Here is a 26,161-nt window from a genome sequence, read left to right as displayed (position 1 = left end):
CTGGCGCTGTTACAAGGATCAAGAAAGTTTAAAAAACTAAACAAGTAGTCACTGTGTACTACACCAACACGCCCTCGCAACGAAAAAATTCCAGCGTTATTAAAGCAGGTACTAGACAACCCTGTCAAAATTATTAACTTTGTTAAGGCACAACCTTCTCAGTGTAGGCTACTTAAAATCCTGTATGAAGCTATGGGTAGCATACACAAGTCATTGTTAGTAATATTACAAACAGAAGTGCGATGGTTGTCGCGCGGTAAAGCGTTGTCCTGATTACATGAACTTCGAACGGAAGTTTATTCACTTTCGAATTACCAGAACAGTTTGCTAGCAGATTATTTGAATGATCATGAATGGTCGTACAAATTATGTTACTTGGCAGACTTTTTAAAAGATGAATTCAACACATACATACAAGGTAAACGGAAGACTATATTCGATGCTGATGACGAAATTGCCGCACTGAAGAAAAAGAGAGCGTTCTACATAGAAAGCGTCGACAATGAGGATCTTACGTTTCTCATTGACTTCAAACTTTATAGAAGAAAAAATCACAACAATGAATGTCTCATGCATAGCAATAATGAAACAACATCCTAACAATTTGCTTCAAAATATGAATTCATACTTTCCAAGGGACACTCAGGAATCAATTTTTAAGAAATATGAGTGGATTGTAGTCCATTTCCACTGATGTCAAAACTAGCAGCCCTCACTGCTTCAGATATGAGGTCCTTATAGACCTGGTTTCGAACAGCCACTGTCAGGCATAATTAAAAACAAATTATTTCCCAAATTTTGGGCTAAGTTAATGGAGGATCTTTTGATATTAAGTTCAAAAGCTAAATTTCTCTCACTGCCTTTTGGTATTGTGTACCTCAGTGAAACGATCTTTTCGAGGTACACGGCTACAAAAACAAAATAACGAACTCGTTTGGACACAGAAGACGATATACGTCTTCAACTGACTTCTATGACACCAGACATTCACAAATTTTGTCGCAAGAAACAGGCACATTCTTCACAGTAACTTCGGGTGTACACGTGGCATTGTAACATTTTTTAAATATCTTAACTACTTGTTAATATCATTTTGTAGATTTAAATAAATTATATCCAGTACTTTTTTACTACGTAAAACTAAAAAGTAAACATTTGTTGGGGCTCCACGAGAAACTTTTGCTTCAAAAAGGGCTCCGTGGCTGAAAAAGTTTGGGAACCGCTGATCTAGAGCATCGAGATTTCTGGTGTGAGTTCAATGTCCATCGGGAAGAAGCAAGACTTCTCTTTCCTTTGAAGGAAGGACAGTGTCAATGAAATGCCTTAACCACCTCACGAATACATCTTTGTTAATGTATCCACTTTCAGAATTATAAGCAAAAATTGTTCCAGGTGGAGCTCCATTTTCTAACCTTTCCCCAGAACGCGAACGTTTATAGATGATCAGTGGTGGAACATACTGACACGCAGCACTTGTGCAGCAAAGTAGAGTAGTAGTGGAGCCTCTTTCTCCACTGCTCTTTTATCTTTGAAGGCGAGCACCTTTCCAGGTTTCTTTTACACAGTTGATATACCAATCTCGACAACGTTGAATACTCGCTTTGAATCGAGTTGGTTTGCATCAAAAAAGTGTCTTACGTTTTCTTTATCAAACCCCTCAGCTCGAGCAAAAGAGGTCGACTCTGGTTGACGCTAGTTAAGATGAGGATGTCTCCTCTTAAATGCATAATACCATTTCTTTCCGGCCATTCTCTTTTCTTTACTGAATCTATGAAGAATTTCGTTCCTTTCTGCTATATCAAATGCGAGCAAGCGCAGTTCTCTGGGTGTAATACCAATATAAATTCCTCAGAGAACATGAGCAACAAGTTCATTTTCCACTTCTGCGGGAAGGTCAGCTATGCTATCTATAATTTTTTATGTTCAACAGCAAAATAATTCTTGCCCGCTAAATATCTTTGTAATGTTGCTCTGGGCACACTATATGTTCTGGCAGCCTCATTGACACCCATGTGACCATTTCGTACTGCAGCTAAAGCACGATTCATATCATCTTTCTGCCACTGACCATATTTCATTTTTGACAGTATCTAGGAAGGAAAACATATATATTTGTAATATATGAATGTATAACTAATCATTCGTTTACATTATACACGTATTAAATCAGCTAGCACGGCTCTTTGTTAACTAATTTGAAACAGTAATTACAAAAGTGCGCGCAGTTACGGTTTCCATCATTGGGCCACTAGCCCATTCATAGCAACTCGGAGTGGCTCATTGAAGGCAACTAGCACTGCATCGTTTAACATGATCTTGTCTCCGTTCATAGTAACTAAATTTATAATGTACATAAGACTAAATAACGAGAATTCATCATACTTTCAGATGCTGTTTGTAGAAATTTATACAGTATTAATATTTGACAGAAATGCTTCCTTCATTACATTAGTAAAGTAGATGAATAACGTGAAAATCTTACCTTCATTCACTGCTGCTTTGGGTCTGCGTCGAGCATCTCGCAACTAATATGGCGACATGTGGCAACCCGAAGTACACTGAACAGCAAGCAGAGTGTACCTATTGTCAATACATATGGAGATATCGAGCCGGCCCATTGAAGGAACCGGCCCATTGATAGCAACCTTACCCTACCTAGTGTTTTTATTCAACATTTTGTTCCAGTATAATTAGCGATTCTGTAACTGGTATCTTAGTGTATGTTATTAATATCTAATCATGCGAGTCTTGTGTCATGTGACAATATGTTTACGTTTTAAGTTGATATCAAATCATGCGATTATACTTGTATCATAAGACATAAGAAGTATAAGTTTAATTCTCTAAGTTGATATCAAATCAAGTGACTTTTTTTACTAAAACCACAAAAATTAAACATTAATTATTGCATTATACATACTGTAATGAAGGGAAATATTTATAAACAGCTAATAGGATAACAAACCCATGTAGGATTACATTGCGTAATGGAAAATGTACATGTTATACAAATCTGGCTTTCAGGTAGTAGCTCCCTGTAAAACAGGATTGAATAAGTTCCGGGGCCCGGTATCGATCCCGGGACCCTTCGCTTAGCGCGCGAATGCTCTTCCGAAGTATTTGTGTGCACAAGTACAGAAGCACAGTGGTTTGAGGGATTTCTGAATGCCCAAGGAGCGTTGGACAATAATTCCTTCTATTAGTATATCAGCCTGTAGAGAGAAGTGGTATCCAGAACACTTAAGTAAATGAACATAATCATTATTTTCTCAAGAATTGAAGCATGACTCAATGATAGCTTAACAACTATTTTTGTTAACCTATGTAGAAATTATTGTAGATCATCATCAGCTCACCTACCAATAAATTAAATTCAGCATTATACACAACTGTAATACTTCCAGTTATTACTTGATTTCGTATAAACCAGGGGTTCCCAAATTGGGAGTAACGACCCTCTGAGGGGTAGTGTAAGAAGCTGAGTTGAGTCGCGAAATAATTGACAAAATAATATAAAAACTGTCTTATTAACATACATTATTTTGTATTTAGAACCATAAATACAGAGCGTTCGCCTACGAGTGTGGCCAGGAAAGCGACATGTGCTGTACGCCGCTTTGTGCGCGCAGTTGTTGAGGCACGCTCGACAATCAAGATCGACAATTTATCAATTGTGAGTTAGCTGTTGTAGTGTTTTTACGTACAGTGCAGTTTCTTGACACAGTTGCTTAAAATTAGTTAACAATGCAAAACGCAAAATTCACACTTGAACAAAGAGTTTTTATGTATGATGCATAAGGTAAATCAAAGTCATGTAGAGAGGTGCGTAGGCAATTTGAAGTACTCCAATTCCGGGTAGAGAAACTGTTAGGCGTCTTGTTAACAAATTAAGGACAACAGGGTCGCTAAATGCTACAATTCCTAAGCGAAAACGAAGAGTATTGACGGAAGAAAAAATTGATGAAATCAGTGCATCATTTACAGTTTTACACGCTCTCCTAATAGATCTCTAAGAAGTGTTTCACAGAAAGTTAGTATTCCGGAAACATCAGTATGTACTGCTGCTAAGTTTTAAAATTAAAACCCTACAGAGTGAGTATCGTGCATGAATTACGGCCTAGAGACGATGAAAAACGAGTTCAGTTTTGTAACTGGATTTTACAAAGTATTGTGGACGGTATTGTGGATCCTCATTTAATAATTTTCTTCTGATGAGGCGTGGTTTCATTTACGAGGTCATGTTGCCTCACTGAAGAATAGGTATTGGAGTACAGAGAATCCCCATTTAACCCTTTCCAGCCCAATGATTCCATATGGCATCATACACTTTACCTGCTCTGAGAATGCATGTAAAATGCCAAATGACCCCATATGTTATCATAGCCATATTCTTAGTTATTTTTAAGATAGCTGGCATCCCTGAAATCCCGAAACAAAACACTATCGGACAGCGTTTCTCCTTCATGTCAAAATATTTTCTTTAATTTTCAATTTAATTTGGGCTGGAAAGGGTTAATTCATGAGGTTCCATTGCATGACAAAAAGATTAGCGTTTGGTGTGCTGTTACAGCGAAGCGAATTATTGGGTCCATTTTCTTTCAGGATATAGTAAATGCACAAAGATATCTCACTCTAATACTCGCGCCATTTTTCCAAATTTTATCTCATGATGAGAAACTCAATGGATATTTCCAACAAGATTCAGCAACAACCCATACAGCCCATGAATCCATAAACGATATAAGTGACGTTTTTGGAGAAAGGATTGTTTCTCAGGACTTATGGCCGCCATGTTCCTCCGATCTTACAGTGTGCGATTTTTATTTGTGGGAAACTCTAAAGAATAATATATATAGAAATAATTCTCATAGCATAGAAGAATTGAAGGCGAATATAACAAGAAAGATTAGAAAAATTACCGAAGACGAATTTATTCGTGTGAATGCTAATTTTATTCAAAGATGCCAGAAATGTGTGGATTCAGATGGACATCACTTCCAACATCGCCTATAACAAGGTTAGTACTACGTACAAAAAGTATCGTGTGCATGCTATTAGTATAGAAAGCGGAAGCTTATGGATAGACTATTCCCGCAAGCGACACCGCAGGCAGGCCGCTTTCCTGGCCCCACCCGTAGGCGAACGCTATGTATAAACTAGGTTGAACATCAGAATTAGACAATGTTTCTGTAATTATAAAGGAAAAAAATTATTAATGCTATAAATGTGTCTGTTTTCTCAGAAAGTACCTTCTCAAATCTAGACTCTGCAATCCATACACACGCTATGATATATTCAAGTTCAGGAAATTCTCGCTATTGTTTTGATTATGATCATAGAGGAGAAACATATTTTGCATAAATACGAAGTTGCGAATATTATAAAAATTTTAAAAAGAGCAAGTTAGGCATATTCTTGCATTCTTTTCTTGCAACCACTGGCGTGGCTCAGTCGGTTCGGGTTGGCATAATTGCGCCCCGCGGTCAATTGGGAGGCCTAGGCATGGCATAATTGTGCCCCGAAGAAATCAGGTAGCAGATGGGACATGGCATAGTTGCGCCCCGAAGAAATCAGGTAGCAGGATGGACATGGCATAGTTGCGCCCCGAAGAAATCTGGTAGCAGGATGGACATGACATTGTTGCGCCCGATGAGCATAGTACACACGAAAGTGATTGTCATAAAATAAATAAATTACTTAAAAATATTACAGTGATAACTGCATTGAAATCAGGTAGGCCTAGCGTATGATCAATTTTGCTGTATAAAATAACACTTTTTTATTGCTCACACACAATAAATGAACTGAATTTTTTGTTTCTGTATCGATATCTTAACCCTACGGTACAGGGTTTCGAAAATTGAAACTTAGAACCATTATCAATTATTAACTCTTCACCCTTTTCACTAAACTTAACATTCATTTTAAATTAACCTCACTATACGCCACAGAAGGTGTGAAAATCACTAATAAAATGTCAAGACTGCTAAGGCCCCATATTCCAACGGCTCACTCATTTGAATATTTCAGTTAATAAAATACTGCCAACTTCATGGTGTTCATTTTAACGGTATCGATAATGAATATAAATCGAATAAGAAATCAATAAGGTTGGTTAATTACGAGGCTCGAGTTTCCGTAGTGTCTTTTTCTCTACCTATTTCATCGGGGCGCAACTATGCCACGACCATTTCTCTACCTGAAGGGAACGGGGCGCAACTATGCCATGCCATTTTCTCTACCTGATGGGAACGGGGCGCAACTATGCCCACAAAACAGGAACCCTTTTTTATATGCTGCATTTTATCTGACCGTGTGGAGCAACTAAGCCCTGCCCAGTCGGTTAAGGCGGTTGCCTGCCGGTCTGAAGTTGCGCTCGGGCGCGGGTTCGATTCCCTCTTGGGCTGATTACCTGGTTTGGTTTTTTCGAGGTTTTTCTCCGAGTATAAGGTGAATCCCAAGTAATATATGAAGAATCCTCGGCCTCATCTCGCCAAATACCATGTCGCTATCACCAATCTCATCGAATCTAAATAACCTCGCAGTTGATACAGTGTCGTTAAATAACCAACTAAAAATTATTTCCTGCAAAACTGGTGCATTACGCTCTGCGAAAAAAACGTACAGTTTAAACATTCCGTCAGTTTCAACGAGGGTTTCTTTCTTATTTTCTGGAATTTCGCTCAGTACAATGCAATTGCCTAAAAAACGGATTCAGTATCCATCTGAGGATGTGATCTTTCTTCAACTTTATTCTGAGTAAAAAACTAAAAAACATTGTTCTTTAAAATTGTGTACACTAAATAGCATATACACAAGATCAAACTCAGTATTTGTCGTGTTATATTTAACTAAATTTTCAGTGAGTTCTTTAATACACTGGAATAAAACAAATTGCTTTCTTCAAGTGATTTTGACCAGAATTCAAATGTCCTTATAAATCGTTGATCTTATCCCTTACTGTTACATTGTCAACCTATGACCTTACCAATTATTACTATTCGAAATTTTAAGTATTCGAAAATATCAACAAGAAAGCTAACTCAAGAATCCAAAGACAATAGTAAAATAGGTTTGCATAGTTAGATTTCTCGTTCTATAGGTGCCGGTAGATCTGTTGTTAATTGTAAAATTCTTTTCAACACGTTACCTCACGAAAGCCTTTTTACTTCCGTTTGATAACGAAAATCTTCATTTAACGAACCCATGTCTTCACAATTTTTTCTGAAATGTGCAAGTTTGCAATGCTCTCCATTTAATGAAATTTACCATTTTGTATTTAATTCTTTACCTCAGCGCCATGGTGGTTATAATTTCTTGTCTTGAAAGTGATGTTTATCTAATATTTCGTGTCACTGTACTAATATCATTATTTTAATTTAATTAATTGTATTCTATAGATCTTATATTAGCATTGAAGCTTTTACGTGGAGAACAAGTCAAGAGTTACACAATTCTTCGGCGAGATAAAGTGGGATCGAGGATTCGCCATAGATAATCTGACATTTGTCCTACGGTTGAGGAAAACCTCAGAAAAAACGCAAACAGGTAATCAGCTCAAGCTGGAATCTAACTTATGCCTGAGCGTAGCTCTGGATCAGCAGGCATGCGAGTCTGTTGACTGAGCTACGCAGGTGGCTCTACAAAAATATACGATATGTATAGCAAGCAGAATAACTAAATTAAAAAAACGAAACAATTATTTATTAGTTTAGCTATAAATATTTATAATACATAGGAAGTAATTAATTCTATTTAAAAACCTTAATTCGTTTTTACATTCACATATCCTTATCCCTTTTCCTTTCTTTCTATTTGTAATATATTATCTCTCAATTCTACTGACTTATTGTTTACACTGTATTATGACCATCTACTTCAGTTTTGTGTGTATGTGTGCTGTAGTTTTGTAAATTTGTAGTGTTTTTTGTATCTCAGTTTTACTCCTGTTTGGGTGTTAGAGAAGGCCGCATGGCCTTAACTCTGTCAAGTTAAATAAACTATTATTATTATTATTATTATTATTATTATTATTATTATTATTATTATTATTATTATTATTCAGTCAGTTGAGATACAAACTAAAATATACAATACATATCATATGCGACATAAACGAGTATATTAATTGAGGGTCAGAAGGAAAGGAGTACAAGTGTCATTTCTAAGGTCATGAGTTAAAGGAATCCAGGGCAAGCTAAAGCATCTAAAATTTTTGTGACAAAGGGATATATCTTTTAACCATTTCACACATTAAAATTGAAATAAAATTTTTCACGGAATTTACAGAAGCTCAAGTACTTCCAATCATATTTTCTCAAGAATTACCTAAGTGCACTTATACCCTTTTGCTCCTGAGCCCCTTAATTCAGTTTACAAGTATAACAAATTATCAGTTCTGCTTTACAATAATATATGATACTTAGCAGGCAGACTAATATTCAATTTACATGCACAATTCAAGTGTTGAGTTATACAATAATTTATAATATACAGTATAGCAAGCATAATATTGTAATTTTATTTTGGTCGTCCTTTGGGGGTTACCCAATGGTTTTGAGTAATATTGTCCTTATTTTCGACTTTACAAGGATTTTTATTTTTTAAATGAGGTTAAGTACCGGTACGCTAGTGAGGGCACGTAAAAAAATCTCGTCAAAAATTGGGTCCGCGCTTTCAAAATATTTGCGAACCACTTAAACATAGCGTTCACAGCTGTGGTTGTAGTAGTCTTACATCATTTATCAAACCAATACACCTGACTTCGATTCCGGAGACAACAGTGGAAATAAACCTTCCTGTAATGGCAATTGGACGTGTCCTTCGCCAGGAATCATGAGGTCTCGCTGTTTAAAATGCCAGTACTGATTTATGACAATGCAGTCATGAGACTGAGGATAGAATGAGTGAAAAGCTGTCAAATAGAATATGATATTATACTGTAGGCTGAATACCGTAGAGTACCGTACCGTATGATACGATACGATACGATATATTTTGTCACAACACTTCTTTACATGTAATGGTGTACCTCACATTACTGTATCCGGTGCCACCATTAACATATTATTACAATAACACATTATTTGCAGTACACGTCTACAAAAATATATCTAATATTATACCACTTTCATACCCCCTTTATCCTCTAACTACAATTCACTAAATTCTCAATTTCAATTTATCTCTATAAATTATCATATTGAATTATTTGTCCTATTTGTTCCTTGACCTTTTCTCCTATCTTTTTCGTATATTCATTTCCTGTTCCAACGTTCAAATGTTAGCACTAATTTTATGCTGTCACTTGTTCACTTCTCTTAACCCTTTCTCACTATTTTCTCTCATTCCAATTTGCGCTCACTTTCACTTTCACTATTCTGCTTACACTTAATCCATTGTCACTATTCTCACTTCCTATAAATAGCCTACTTATATTTTATTCCACACATCTGCTAATAAACTTTCTCTCTCCCCTATACTTCTCGATCTTTTCCAGTTTCGCTTTATTTGCACTTTTCGATCACATCCACATTTTTTTAAACGTATCAAATATCTCTACTATATCCTCAGCTGTCGCAGATTTTGATTTTTCTTTACTGTTCATCTCTGCCTTAATTCTGTCTTTGTCTGTGTTTCTATTTATTTCTTCTTCTATTCCTCTTTTATTTTTCCCTCACGCTTTCACTTTCACATACTAGATTTCCACTTACACTCGCACCCTTATTCTTTTCACTACTTTCTTCTCTATAACTTCCTGAATCTTGGTTTCTCTTTTTATCACCACTCGCCTTTTTTCTAGCACCCGTGTTTCGTGTTGCGTTATTGTGAGCATTCCTTCTGGAGTGCGCTAACCATACCGCCATAGTATGTAGACTAGGAATCCGCTTGTGCTACATGATCATGTTACTGTTTTCTTCTCCTTGTCGTGTCATCATCTTTACACTTCCTCGTACGTCAGTATGTGGGTTCCTGAACTCATTACTATTCACTCCTATTACCACGTGTTGATCTGCGACAATCACTTGTTCCTTCCTTGAAGTTGGGACATTTATCTTTATCTCTTTATTTTCAATAATTATATTCAATAACTTCCTAGGTTTATTCCCATGCATCTTATTTTCTTCCTCCATTCCTGCTCCTTCCCTCCGCTTATGTAGCTAACGTCGACTCTCTGTTGCCTTCTCGTTGCTTCCCCCTGCAAAGTTGAAATATGTCCACTGTCCCCTTTCTTTCTTCTCGTTAGTCCAAATTCTGGATGATCTTCATTCCTCAGGCAAAACTCCAGATCATACCATTTTCCGTTCACTTTCAGTTTATCCTCGTACATTTTCGCAAAGTGACCCTTCGCCCTTGCTGCTTCTTCTATTTCTTACTTCAAATGGCATATCTTTTTCCACTCTCACACCTGAACCACAGAGCCATCCTAGGTTATTCAGAATAGTTTCCTTTACTTTTGTATTCCTAAAGCTCAAGAAGATAGGTATTTCGTTCCCGTTCCCTAACCTGTACGAATGGTCGACATGTTCTTCTCTCAACTCAATATTAAAGATCCCTTCACATAAATCTCTCACATTCTCCAAGGTATCCATCTCTTTTTCCCGGCCCCTTTCTTCGACCCCGAAAATTATTAAGTTATTTTTCCTCATCTTGAGATCGTAGTCACTCATCTTCTTCTTTAATTTGTTATTCTTTGCCATCAACTCTTCTATCATCTCACTGATGTTTTCTACCTTTAGTCTTAAGTTTTCTAAAACCTGGTTCTTCATTTCTACTTCTACTTGAATCAAGCCTGCATTATTATTCCTTTCCTCTCTACTTAATTAACTTGCTTTATCATTTTCTGATGTCTCTTTCTGTAACCACTGTTCCATCTTCTATTATTGTATGTTTAGCTTCTTCCTCAGGTCAATAGCCTTTATACTGTGTTAGCGAGTTGTGCACACGCGACTTCTATCTCCGGCGTTCTGCTGTAAACTCCGTACCGTATTATATAGTAAAGTGTCTCTGCAAAGGAAACTCTAACTTTTTAATTTTACATCTCACATAGTGAATGTGAATGTAAATATTGTTCACGTGAAATAGCTCATCATGTGAACCACACCAACCGAGCTCTCCCTCCTGTAGGAGGCCCTAGCCCTTCATGGGACACAGTGGCTTCATTCATTCATTCATTCATTCATTCATTCATTCATTCATTCATTCATTCATTCATTCATTCATTCATGTGTCATTCATTTACTAGTCAGCGAAGTACACAACGGACGGAAGAAAAGAACTGGCCATCGTACTTCATTATCTCCTGGCATAGTTGTCTTCTTTTCCTACATAACACCTTCTGACGTAAAATCAGCACTAAAGCGCATCAAGTCAAAATCACAAGGAGTAGACAATATAAATATAGAACTTCTGAACAAAATTATGGACATAATTCTTCCGACACTAACCCATATATTCAATGCATCCATAATGACTTCACATTACCCAGACATATGGAAAAAGGCTATTGTTCGTCCCCTTCCTAAAATTAAGTTACCTGTAACACCTAATGACTATAGACCAATTAGTATTCTTCCTGTTCTCTCAAAAGCTTTGGAAAGAATTGTGCACAAACAACTGACAGATTACCTCAATACTCACAATATTCTTGACCCTTACCAATCAGGCTTCAGAACGGGACACAGCACATCGACTGCACTGCTTAAAGTGACTGAGGATATACGTGAAGCTTTAGACAAAGGACAGATCACAATACTAACACTTTTAGACTACTCCAAAGCCTTCGACACTGTAGATGTTGACTTACTAATTGCAAAATTAAGAGTACTGCATTTTTCTGATAATGCGTTAGCGTGGATGGACTCCTATCTTCGTGAACAGCCAACAGTGCGTGTCTATTAATAATCGTTATTCCACTTGGCGTACCACGAAGACTGGCGTACCACAAGGCTCTGTCCTAGGACCTTTACTATTTTTTATTTATATTAATGATATTTCTTCTAATCCAACATCCTGCCGACACCATGTTTATGCTGACGACATACAAATCTATCTGCATACTCGACCTAACTACATAAATGACGCCATAACTAAAGTTAATGATGACTTGAATTCTATATCCATATGGTCGAAAACGCACGGACTTAATTTAAATGCAAGTAAATCGCAGGCAATCTTAATAGAACATCAAAGATCGAAGTGTGACAAACAAAATTTGCCACCGATAATTGTAAATAATACTACTATTCCATACAGTACGACAGTGAAGAACCTTGGTATTTATATGGATTGTCACCTGGAATGGAATGAACAAGTGAATCACACTTCCAAAAAAATATTTTCCATTATTCACTCATTAAAGCGACTGAAGAACTTTCTTCCTGATAAATTAAAATTAATCCTTGTACAAACACTCGTGATGCCACACTTTGACTACTGCGATATTATATTAAGTAACCTAAATGCAAATTTGAGCAACAGGCTACAACGTGTGCATAATGCGTGCGTCCGTTATATTTGTAATATTCGTAAGTATGATCATGTTTCCCCGTCTTTCCAAACTCTGTCTTGGCTAAGTCTAAGCGATCGACGAGTCCTGCATTCTCTTGTTCTCTTATTTCAAATTCTGCGCACCGCTACCCTAATCTATTTGGCTTCTCGTTTTCAAAATTTATCCGCATATCATCAGCTAAGTACAAGATCTCATTATAACAATTTACTCATTATACCCTACCACAAGACATCTTTATATTCTTCATCCTATACAGTTTCACTTGCTAGAAATTGGAACTCGCTTCCGAGTGATATAAGGGGTTGTTGGACAATAGCTTCATTCAGGTCAAAATTACATAAATTCTTACTTAACAGATGAATTGCTGATTAATATTTGTTACTTATAATGAAACTAACATCTGTCCATTCTTATTATTATTATTATCTTTAATTTCTCTAAATAGATTTACAAAACCTCTAATGGCAATTACATTAATATTCTCATTATAGAAATAGAAATATATATATTCTCCCTGTAACATAGTCCTAGTAAGCTTATATTAAATTAATTTTCATCATTTTACTAGCTATCTCAAATATTAAATTAATTATAATTCATTGAATTAAATTAGCTCATAAATTAAGTTACTACTTTACCTTATAGATTTATCTAAATTTAAATAAATGTGTAGTGAAGATTATTGCTGGAGAACCTTTTAAGTGTAGTGAAAATATTTGTAATTTAAATTTATGTATTGTATTGATTAAGGCTGGTTGAGTGGAAGAGAAGGCCTTATGGCCTTAACTCTGCCAGCGAAAATAAAACATTATTATTATTATTATTATTATTATTATTATTATTATTATTATTATTATTATCAGTGATGCCTTATTTGTATCACATATGATAAAGTGTTATAGTGCCAGCTTTTCTGCATAAGTCAAAGTGTAGGACATTAACAAACAGTCAGAAACAAAATTGAGATCTCAAGAGATTCGATTGTTAATGACAGTTTCGGGATACGGAATATTAGGTGCAGTGCAGATATCATGAGCGAACTAGTATTATTTATCATTTAAAAGGCAAGATAGAAAAATACCAAAACAGAGAATGTTATTATAACCATCTCCTGCGAATGCCAGACTACTCCAGCCCCAAGGTGTTGCAATATAGATCACTAGGAAAGACAGAGATGAAGAGGAATAAAAAGTTGATCAGAGAGTTTCTATGAAAGGCACAGACAATTCGGTCATAATATATAAACAATGTTACTCGTAATAGTAATAATGATGATGATAGATTATTCATTCATTCATTCATCCATTCATTCATTCATTCATTCATTCATTCATTTATTTATTCATTAATTCACTCATTCATTTATAGTTCTCTGCCCAGGGGAAAGTCCTTCACTGAAGACCCGGAATTCTTCAATATTCCTTATTTCCGTCTTCGTCTTATTCTCCGCAGACAATTCATGAAATATAATATCAATGTTGTTTGTCATGTGATACCTTCTTCTGCCCGAACTCTTTTTTCTAGTTCACTGTTTCTTCCAATCTTTCAGTAAGCAGTTTCTTCTCAGCCAGTAAGCCATTCAATTTCTTTTCCTGTTTTTGATCAACTTCAGCATTATTCTTACTTCACCCACCTTTCTATCACAGCTTCATATCTTCTTCTGTCTGTCAACTTCACAGGCTTTATTCTTCTCATACCCACATTTCAAATGCTTCCAGTTCTTTCTCTTCACTTCGTCATAATATCCATGTTTCTAACCCATAAAATGCTACACTCCACAAAAAGCAATTCACTAGTCTCTTGCTTAGTTATTTTTCAAAAGGACCCCTGGAAATGCTCCTTTGCATTGCTATCCTGACGGCTGCTCATTTTACTACTTAATTATAGTAGGCCCAAACCTCACGTTTTCGATGTAGTCCACTTATTCCAATGCCTCATTTCGAATTCTCAAGTTTATATTCTTTATATTCTTCCGACAGCCATGGTGAACGTCTCATTTGCAATTAAGTAATTTACACGTATGTATAGTGGATATCTAGCTACTTTGGATTACAAGCATGCAGAAACTCAACCTAAGACAACGCATTGCATCAATTGACGATAATAAAACATTATGCCCTAGGCAGGATTTGAACCTAAGGAAGTAGCTGTAAAGAAATTAAAAACTAGACTTTAGTATTTGCGTGAACTTCGGCGAAAAATAATCACACATTTAAGTATATCTCTCTTGGTCTTTCTCTCTTCCATTAGAGTAGTCATTTAGGTAGGTAGGCTATATGAAGCTAATTTGAAATATTATTGTAGGATGAGTAATATTTATTTAAATATTGCTTATATTTCTTACGACATATTTTTTATTAAAATCAGCACTTACGTGAGCATAGTATGGAATAGTATATATTTTGCTCTGGTAAAAGTATAAAACAATGTAACCACCAGAATAATAATTATTATTAAGAATGAAGTCAGGACTCATAGCATTTCTACCGTTAGAGAATGCACCCTCTAGCAATTACGGAAATACAGAACGGTTAGTTCATGATTCTCTGCTGTTGTTACCGTGATATAAACTATTATTACAAGCACTCTCTCTAAAACTCTACAGCAATAAAGTCAGAAGTTTGACTTGGGCAGTAGAAGAAGTTCGATAGACAGGCTTGTCCCTTTGCAGCATTTTTATGTTCGTACTTTCAGCTACATTGACAGAAGTCTGTTATCTCTCTTGTGTGCACCATTGAACGTGAAATATCAAACTTTTATGATGATGTATCGCCGAAATATGAGCAAAGTTTATTGAAGATATTTTCCAGAAAACAAGAAGAGAAAAACATTGCATAAAAGCGTCATTTTAATCCATAAGTTCCAAAGGTATTTTCGAAATATTACATATCTGTCTGGAAACATGTTCACTTCAAAATAATTGCAGCATCGTGCTACAACTGGAGCTTTTGATCAAATTAACTTAATAGCTCTCTTCTAGCAGACATTCTCAATTGTGAGCGCATTTGGCCGTTTTAGACATATCACGTTACCTATGGCATACCATTTAGACCTGAATCACTGTTGACAGTTATGACGATGATTATGGTGATGATGAGTCTAGGTCTCCTTCTTTAAAAGGGCATTTTCTAGCCAATCGATCAACGACATGGCTGGGAACTACAATTTTATTATATCAGAGAAAAGCGTCTACTATGAAAGCAACTCATTTGGGCCGCGGGCCGTGCACGATCTACAAATCTTGCCATTACTAAGCACAAAGTCAAAGTAAAGTCAATCCCATGACAGGCCAAATCAGCCCATAGGGTAGCGCAAAGTTACCTTTACAGACAATCAGCATACAGTGGCAGTAAGTATGTCAGTCCTACGTGCCTGCCGCCTTTACCCCCAAATAAATGGCCCTGGTATTCATTTCTTTTAGAGGCCGCATATACCCCAGGCTAATAGTGCAGCTGCAATGATCAGATCAATGAAAAAGTCTATGACCCCATCGGGAATCCAACCCGCGACCTTGCAGCGTAACGCCTTAACCGCGACACTGTCGCATGCCCCTTACTAAGCAATTTTTCTTTTTTTAACTGCTGAGTAGTTGCTTGTTGTCGATTCATACTTTACTTACAGCTGAAACATGAATATTTTCATGGAAATACAAGTGCCACAAATGAACGCAACAAATTAATAAAATCAAGTTTATTCCATAAACTACAAAATAGTTCAAAATGCAACAAAACAAATCTTCGAAAGAAGTTGATGAAAATACAGTATTTCAATGACAAATATTAGTGAAAATTAGGTAGCGATTTGTCAGACACCTGATGGCTGAAAATACACAATAATTTTTATTAAGGATTTCATTAAACAGAATTCCAACTTAGGAAAATTAAATTTGACAAAATATTTCCATACATAAAAGAACAAAACATAACAAGACAGTTTATAAGAATACACTATTTCAATGTGAATCATTCCCGAAGAGTAAGTAATATTTAATTTTATAATTTATTTACTGAGCGGATACTTTTAGTTTAAATTCAGGATTCGTTGTTATAATGTTTCAATTGATTGAATGTCTTAGATGTTCGTAGAATTTCTATTTCTTTAACAATATAAAAACCATAAACAAACCAAAAATTTTCTTAAACGTAAGACTATTTATAAAATCTGTATATACAGTTTTCTAAATGTATTACCTTTATCTACCAAATCATTAATAACAATCACAACATGAAAAATTACTATTTCAAATCACAGACACATGCCAGCTGAAAATGCGTCAACAACAATTTTACTGGAAACATTAGTCTGATGAAACATCATAACGAATTTGAAAAACCAAGTTTATTCCTTACAGTAGGGCATATTTCAATATGCAACATCGAAGTTCTGAAAATAAAATTTATGAAAATGTAATATTTGAAAGAGAAACATTACTGAAGAATAGGAGGTTGAAAAAACATTGTATTTAAAAGCGAATCATTACTGAACACTAGTTGATATTTTATCGCTTTTGTCACACACTTGACAGCTAAAATTGAATTAAGACAATTTTAATGGAAATAAAAATCTTATAGAAACAACACAATGTTTTATGAAAGTCAAATTTCACAAAATATTTCAATATGCAAAAGATTAAAACTTTAAAAGAACATAAATAAAAAAATTATTTCGACGAGAAACATTAACCGAATGGTAGGTACTATTTTATGAATTTTGCCAAACACTTGACATCGCTTTGCGATAGTTAAAGAAAAAATTAAACCTTCATTATGAAAGAAAGATTGATTTCGGTTACTTCTGAGCTGTGGCATCGTTTGTTACTTTTCATACACGAAAATAGTTGTTAACATATATATAGAGAGAGTATTACAATAGGAGGACGTATGAACAAAACTGAAACTTTTCATTAGAGTCATTTAAATGTAGAATAATTTTTCCTGTCCTTGTCTACACAACAAGATATATTCTTTGAACTTTCCTCATGCTCACGGAAATTCTCTAACGTTTATTTTCAAACATAAATAGATCCTATTATAATATTCCAGTAACGCTGAATTTTTTGATACCCCCTTCTAGTATGATGTCCGCAATTTGTACTCCGAAGGAAAAACAGGATTTGTGTGGCAAATTTCTTATTTCAGAATAAAATGTTATGTTTTATTTAACGACGCTCGCAACTGCAGAGGTTATATCAGCGTCGCCGGATGTGCCGGAATTTTGTCCCGCAGGAGTTCTTTTACATGCCAGTAAATCTACTGACATGAGCCTGTCGCATTTAAGCACACTTAAATGCCATCGACCTGGCCCGGGATCGAACCCGCAACCTTGGGCATAGAAGGCCAGCGCTATACCAACTTGCCAACCAGGTCGACTATTTCAGAATATTTTGCCCTAAATAAATAAGTAGATTTCCGGGATTTCAACTTCTCAGTATTTATCTTTTAAACTGAAACATTCTGGAGATCAGTTAGTTTCATTTCTAAGAAAATGAGATCTTTCTTGACACTATAAGAAAAAGAAAACATTAATCTTGAGTTAGTTAACTCATCTTGATGCGCCTTGAGATCTTTAAAGAGCCAATGAAATCTGCCTTTAACCCTTTTACTCTCTCTTCATAGTTTGAAAAAGTTATGATACTGATTCTGATTTCTAACTGTTCACATGTTGTGAAGGAAGCCAAATTACTCTATTTTAAATGATTTTTCCACACAATATATATTTTTTTAATTAGCAAGTGTAACGAACATATGAGTAGACCTATATCAAACTGTCGTCGTAGGTTCGAAAAAACAGCGCAATTTGCGCCACATCTTTAACATTGTTACTTTCGTCAAGTTCTTTTGAAAAGCAATGAAATGATGCGGATGCTTCCTGATGTTGTTCATGAAAATCTTCAGCTAAGTTATCCTTTCCGCCACTGTGTTTCTTGACAACTAAATCTCTTGGAACACTTTAATATAATATAATATTATTGGAGACAGACGTTTTCTTTTCAGCCACCATTACGATCCATTTCTTACCCAAAAGTGCCTTTACTGGAAGGTTTGGAATGTTATGCCAGTTAACAGCTGGTTTCGTAACTGACTTTCAATGACGACTCACCATCTTCGTCCATTTTTGTGAACACAGAATACTTCCTTCGCAGGTTACGCTTGATTTCCTTTAGTTCTTCTTCTCTTAATTTATTTTCAAGGCAGGAAAAGTTTTCTTTTTTGCTTTGTATGATAGAGTCGTGAAACATAAAAACTTTTTAACAACACTTCGAGGTGCATTGCAAGTAATATACACAATTTTACCCTCTAACTCTCTGCAAAAGTAACTGAGCTACCACTATTCTTCGAATATTCTCCCTTCGTCGCCAAGGATATGATTTTGTCACGAGCCAATATGATACCCCGTGTTGTTTTAGGTAGAGCTGAAAACAATACTATGTTAGCTTAAATTGAAAAAGAAATCAAAATGTAAGTTTATAATAATGACCAGGTAAGATATGAACAACTTCAAAATATTAATACTGTAGAGAGATATAGAGGAAGGGATATATATATATAGAGAGAAAGAGAGAGAGAGAGAGAGAGAAAGAATGAGATCGCTACAGACAGGTATCTAGATAAGTGCAGATTAGATTATATTATACAGAGTGATTCACACAGGTGCACAGGGATGTTCCCCTCCCGCCCTCAGAGAGAGAGAGAGAGAGAGAGAGAGAGAGGGAAAAGTAATCTATTGAAAAGATTGTAAATCTTGCTTTTTTATGTTGTACGGTATGATTTGAATGAATTAAAATTAAATGTGTGGTCTGTGTACTGTACTGTATGTTTTCTATATAAAGGGCGGAAGGTAAGGTAGTACATTAATTGTAGGATGTGATTCCTTAAAATATAACGAACGAAAAAGTCTAATACAATTTTACTCGTTTTTGCGAGGTTTTTGAAGAAATAATAATTTTATACCAACATTTCGATCGCAAATTTTACGCATATTGTTTAAAATACGGTTTAATTTCTTGTAAAACAACGAAGAGAATTTTTGTTATGTTCACTTTGCAGCAGGTTTTTAATTAGAAAATTCAAAGATTTCGAATTAATCATTGAAGAAACATTGGAAACAATTATTGTCGAGTCACGTAGAGAAGGTCTAAAAATTTGGCATCGCTGTCAGGACGGCAGACAGTTTGCGTAGTACTCGCAACTGATCAGCTGTTTTGACGTTTACATTGACGTACAGCGATGCAGTTTAGTTTATTTCAAAACTACGAGATGTCAGAGTTCACAAATCGTGAGTACTTAGATATGATCCAGACCGCGGAAAAAATTCGGAACAGTAAAGGACTACCGGCCAGAGTTCGTCATAATTGGACTAGAAGATGTGAAAGCTGCATGCACGCTGAAGATGGACATTTTGAACAGTACCTGTAAGATGTGAGTGGAATGTGGTTTACAGAGTTTATTATTCTTTATTTCATTATTAACGACCAGAATAATTAGTTATTCGTAAATCAACAAACTGCAATGTTAATTACATCTTGTTCAAAAAGTTACATCAGTTTTCTTTCTTCATTAATTGTAACTGACACATCAATCCGAAGTACCTAATATTATACCAGAACCCGACACAAAAAATATGCAAACAAAAATCCATCAACCCCAACATTAAAAGCACTACAAAAACACATAGACCAAATTTCTCATGCGGTCAATAATTTAATAATATAAATGCCACAAACTACAAAATAGTCACAGCACCGGATCTGTGGGTTTAATTCGGCGTAGCTCAGTGGTCAGAGCGCTTAGTACGTAAAACCAAGGACCCGGGTTCGATCCCCGGCGCCGGAGCAAATTTTTCTCCTACGATATTAAGTGTAAAAAATATATATATGAATTGTTTTATTAGTAAGTGAAGGCTCGTTGTGTCTTTTAAAATGCGTTTAACCTTTTAATTTAATTTAAGTCTTTTAGCATTCATCTTTCATATTGCGTCCTATATTACAGACAAGTGTCATACTAATAAGATTAACATACTGAAAATTACATTTATCTGATGATGTCACAATGGTGATGAAAACGTTTGTACAGATTATAAAATATGTAATATAAAGAGTTCTATTCTGTGGTGTTATATGATAAGTCAATGACGGAACTATAATAAAACATTTATTTGATATTACTTAGAGACTTACCTGAACACTCAAAATTAATTACAGATTAAAAGAAAGAGCCTAATCCCAAGACATGATAAATAAAAATTTAAGAATTTTGTAACTATTTTCATTTAGTAGGAGAATTTTTGAATTGAAGCTTCTAGGAAAATGAAATGGAGAAGCCATTTCCAATGTACGTACGACACAAAACTTTCACAGGAAGTGTAAGATGTTATTGTCAAGGAAGGAGTAAAGTATGAAATTCATCGCAAAACACGATAAAATATTAGTAAGGGCGTGGCAGTATTTTGAAATGCAACTTTCAGAAAAATACTTCTGAAATGATACATATAAATGTATATGCCGAGATGTGGGACTAACATGAGGTATCAAATTTAAATTATAAAGAGAACTATATACTCGTATATGTACGTATTTGTGGTACTCCCACTATTATAGTAGTGAAACCTGGGTCCTTAACTAGTAGAGAGTGTGTATTTTATTTTGAATGATAGGATAATATAGAGTATATAAAAAAGAACAATATTATTTCAATTCTTTAAAAAATGTTTCGTAGCCGACCTTTCAACGAAATACAATAAAATTGGCATAAATAAATGGACCGGGGTAGTCGTATCGGCTCCCGTTGCTACACTTCATGGTCGTATTGGATCCCTCGTCTGAAAAGTTGTTCTTACCTGAACTGTCGTATCGGCTACCGGGTGTGGAGCGGTATTCTTCCCTGAACGGCTCTTGCGTTGTGCGCTGTTTTGAATCGATTCAATATTTGTGACGTTAGCCTGAATATCGATGTTTAGGTGTGTTAGAACTCTCATTTTGTGTTGTGATTGCTACCAACTGTTTTGAATCGAGTCGATGTTTATGTGACGTCAGACTGAACATCTATATTTAGGTGTTACCAAAAAGAGATTTCATATATATATATATATATATATATATATATATATATATATATATATATATATAAACTCTCATTTTCTGTTGTGATTACTACCAGCTTAAACATCAAGCTTGTGTTCTATGTTGTGATTAATCTGCCATGTTCTATCATGGAGTTCATGTAGGCTACAGCAAGGAATATAAAGAATTCATGATAGCAAATTTTAAATTCAGCTTCGATAAATGAAGTGACCAGGTGGAAGTGTGCTAGATGAAGTTGTAGAGCATTCGTGAAGTTGGTGGATAAGACTATTGTGGAAGAAAATCTAATTCACAACCATGAAAAGGAAGACGACAACAGATTAGCTCGGCAAAAAATTAGCAATTCACTGAAAAGAAAGGCGGAACAAGTAATCACTGAACGGCCAGTAAAAATAAGTAAGACGTGAAGTAAAGGAGAGTGTGAATATGGAGGTTCTGACTGCGCACAATGCATACAGAATACAGAAAATTTAAATGCTGCTAAATTGAGCAAAATTCCTAAGTTATCAAAAACCTTGGAGCAGTTGCATGAAAATGTTCGTGAATATAAATTTAAAATGTCTGTTCGAAAAGATTTAATTTTATATAACAACGAAGTAAACAACATACTCATTTTTACGAGTAGGAGAAACCAAAAGTTATCCGAAAGAGTTTTATCTTATATTTTCTGTATTTTGCAAAAGTTAGACACTTAAGTTCCTCTGGTCTTGAGTCTGCTTCCAGACAAAAAAATCCAGAACTACAAGATTGTAATAGAATACCTCTCACAGTACACATCGTCTGTAAGAATAGTGGTTGCAGATTTCGAGAAGACAATACATAATGCTGTCCGTTCTTGTTGGCCTATGGCAGAAATTAGAGGGATGGTGTAGAAAAATTCAAACGCCGGCTTTTCAAAGTGTTTCAATAATTATGAAACAGGCAAACTCTAAAACTTTCCTTTGGTCTAACCTAGTGTCTTCGTCACAGGTTGAAGACTGCTTCATTAACGACTTGATGAGATTAAAAGCAACACACAAGAAGTTGGATGAACTTTTTTGATTATGTGTATGACAATTACATGATTTAATCTGACTTCCCTCCTGAAATGTGAGATAATGTTGGTAATACAGGAGACCGGACTACAAACTACTGCGAATTGTTCCATGCGAAATTCAACCAGTAATTTAATGCTGTCCATCCTAATATATATTATAATTTCATCGAAGTATTGAAGAAAATTCAAGAATACACATGCATAAAGTCTCGAAGCAATATCGACAGATGAAAATCAAAGAAACGAAACATAGTAGGCTACATGCAATTATTGAGGAAGCCATGATTTACTTCCAACAAGAGAAGATCACTAGACTGCAGTACATAAAAATGGTAAGCTACAAATTTTGAAGTCTATGTTTATAACATGGATAAAACATACTTTATGTTAACATTATGTTTATAACTTAGACGAAACGTTCTTGCGTTAAATAATTTCAAAGGAAAGAATTGTTCCGGGGACGGGTATCGATCCCAGGATCTCTGGCTGAATACGCCATCACACGGAGCTTTACCTGAAAGCTAGATTTGCGTTCTTGCGCGTTCAATATTTTTAACCATGCCAATATTTTAGTCCTAAGCATGTCAAATGCAAAGCAGGAGCCGATACGACCAGTCCCAAGTGTTGAAGCGGCAGCCGAAACGACCGACGTTTCATGTTAAAGCAGGATCCAAATTACCAGCCCCAGTCATCAGTAAAAGTCAAAGCAGGTTATTGGAAGTCGAAACGACCTCACACAAATGGACGCCTTGAAATCACTATGAGATCGGTGGTCAATTACTCATTCTATTTTATTTTATTCAATTTTATGTGAATGGAAATTTTTCGTTTAATAATTTTTATTTTAGCTTTATCCTAGATATTTTATTATGAATTCATAAAATTATAAGTAATGCCTAACTTACACATTATATATATACATATTATGCATTCTGTAATTAAGTACATGTTTAATTAGAAAATTAGTCTCGCAGCCTATTTAGTTTGGCAACAGAGCATCGCCAGCTCTATTACAAATAAGGCAAACTGGCTAATTTCGCAGTATTAAGATTTTCTGTCTATCAATGAGGGCTTTGCCGGAAGAAAGGCGGATAGACCTATACGCCCTTCTTCAGGAAAACGGTATAAAATATAGTGAATAATTATTATAGTAGCGAAATGTTGTTTTGATTGTACTGTACATACCTGCAGGACAGAGCTGCATGCGTGTTATTCAGGTGCGTTTTAAAATCTTGGATTCCATGTATCGCAATTCGCCATATTGACGTTTACGCCCTTTTTCCATAAAACCCCTCAATTATAGCCAAAATTGCTTGAAAAATTTCCTTCATGCAGCAGTTAATCACTAGACATAATTGTATTGGTTGGTATAAAAATTTTATTTCTTAAATATATCTCAACATGAGATCATATGTATGTGTTTCAGGAACTCGTGTAACTTCGCAGTACTGCTCGAGCAATTTCGCAGTAATTTTCAAGAATACCCTTTTTAGTTCAAAACATGTAATCCAAACTTCGGTAAACGTTTACACACATGAACTGAACACACATTAACAAACTAGGCCATAAATATAAAACAACTGAGCTTAAATTATTAACATTAATAACAGGAAAAGGCTTGCATATTAATTGTAAATTAATAAATTTATCTAACACATAACTGCATTAAACATTATGTCAAATATAGAAAAAAACAGGAAGACAACTATTTAGGCCTAATCCGAATCCGCTTCCGCTGGTAAGACAATTCTTGTTTCTTCTTTCACTGTCATTGTTTGAAGGTAGACAGACTTTGCTCCTTTTGGGGACACAATTTTGTTAGGTTTTGTAACCAAGGAAAACCCTGTTTCATCTAAATTTAAAATGAGATTAGGCTTGGTACTCAGTTCTGCTTTCTCATATACTCTTCCTAGCACATCATAAAAATCGTTCAAATTCGAACAGTTGCGGCTGCTGCTTTATATTAGGACAGGTTTTCTGGCTGGCGCATACTTAGCCCAAAGCGCTTCTTAAAGGATGTGCGAATCTCGAATTGCTCTGCCGGCAACTAACGGAAACTAGTTAAGAAATTCAGTACCGGCAAAAGCGTATTATGAAGAAATTCAATTAGATAAAACAACAAGTAATTGTTCAAATTATTCATAAGAATGTGGAGAATTCATTAATCATAGTGTGATACTTACGGTTCTGAATATTTAGACAATATATCGTCCAGAAACACACCACTGCAAATTTACTCACTCTATCTCAGCAATCACACACATACTAAAGCAGACAGTTGCACAACTTTTGCCAGAATGAGTTGCAATAGGATCTTCCTGCATGAAATATCCCCGACAGGTTCTGGCATTTATCCGTATATTTTGTAAGTTGAAACGAAAACGGACAACTCCACAACTAATTAATATATGAGATATTGCGGAATTAGACGTACTGCGAAATTAGCCGAGTTTGCCTTATATACACGCATTCGGTCTGAATAGCAGCATGCCGTCCCTTAGTCACTACAATATATTTGTCACCTGCCATACTTCGTAATGGCAGGCAATAATGATACGTGTTAGATTTTTATTTAATTTGCACGAAAATGGTCCATTTTATTAAAAAAAGGGATAAATCATTCGTTATCAGTTTCTTTATGATGACAGTAAAAATCAAAATTCTACTCACAGTACTTATCCTGTAAACATTTTTAACATTTAGGGCATTTTTGTTGAGAAAAGTATTCATTTGGGATTAATATGGTATTAGACTCTTTATGTAATCTTTCCATGGAATAAGATGTTAAAATCTGCACCTTCATATTGCTACCACTCTATATACATATATGTATATTGTGAGTATTAAGTTTGGAAAGCTTTAATATTTGTAATGTATGATGATGGTATTGATGATTATATTACAATGATATAACGTGTGAAAATTACCCTCAGTGATGAAATGAGTTTCAACCCTCACATCATTCATTCTATACCATGTGCTCGTCGACCTGCACTCTTTCTTTGTAGCCGTAGACGTTGTTTTCTTGTCAACGTCCTCATCGCTGTCGTCACTGATGTTGAAGAAGCAATCTTACATAACTTTATTCGCTTCGAGAAACTTACAACTATCCCTTACTTCTCTCTCCCTTTCCCTACTATTCTTTCCAGTGACGCACTGAAGTAGGCAGTTGTTCTGGTTAGCATTTCAACTCGCTTTCAAATCTCTCAGTTGTTGGATATTCCTTTTCCATGTTTTTATCTCTTTTTCTATAAGCTCTCATACAGCCTGGTCAGCAGCATTCTGAAGACGCTTCGCTGATTTCTTCAGTGAAGAGAACAAGGCAGAAATTTATATATATCCTATATCATATATAAACCTTGTTTCGGTAAAAGGACATATCCACGTCTTTCAAGGCTTTCGGTCTATAACATTAACCCCACGATGTGTACTGTCTCCTCATGCTGGAAATAACATTTGTTATACCCTAAGAAGCACTTTGAAATTTGACTTGATCTGTTATGAGTTAATGAATCTGGCGGGTGAAGTATCATAA

This window comes from Periplaneta americana, chromosome 7 (assembly GCF_040183065.1).
Source record: "Periplaneta americana isolate PAMFEO1 chromosome 7, P.americana_PAMFEO1_priV1, whole genome shotgun sequence".
Lineage (NCBI taxonomy): Eukaryota > Metazoa > Arthropoda > Insecta > Blattodea > Blattidae > Periplaneta > Periplaneta americana.
This window is presented reverse-complemented; position numbering follows the sequence as displayed.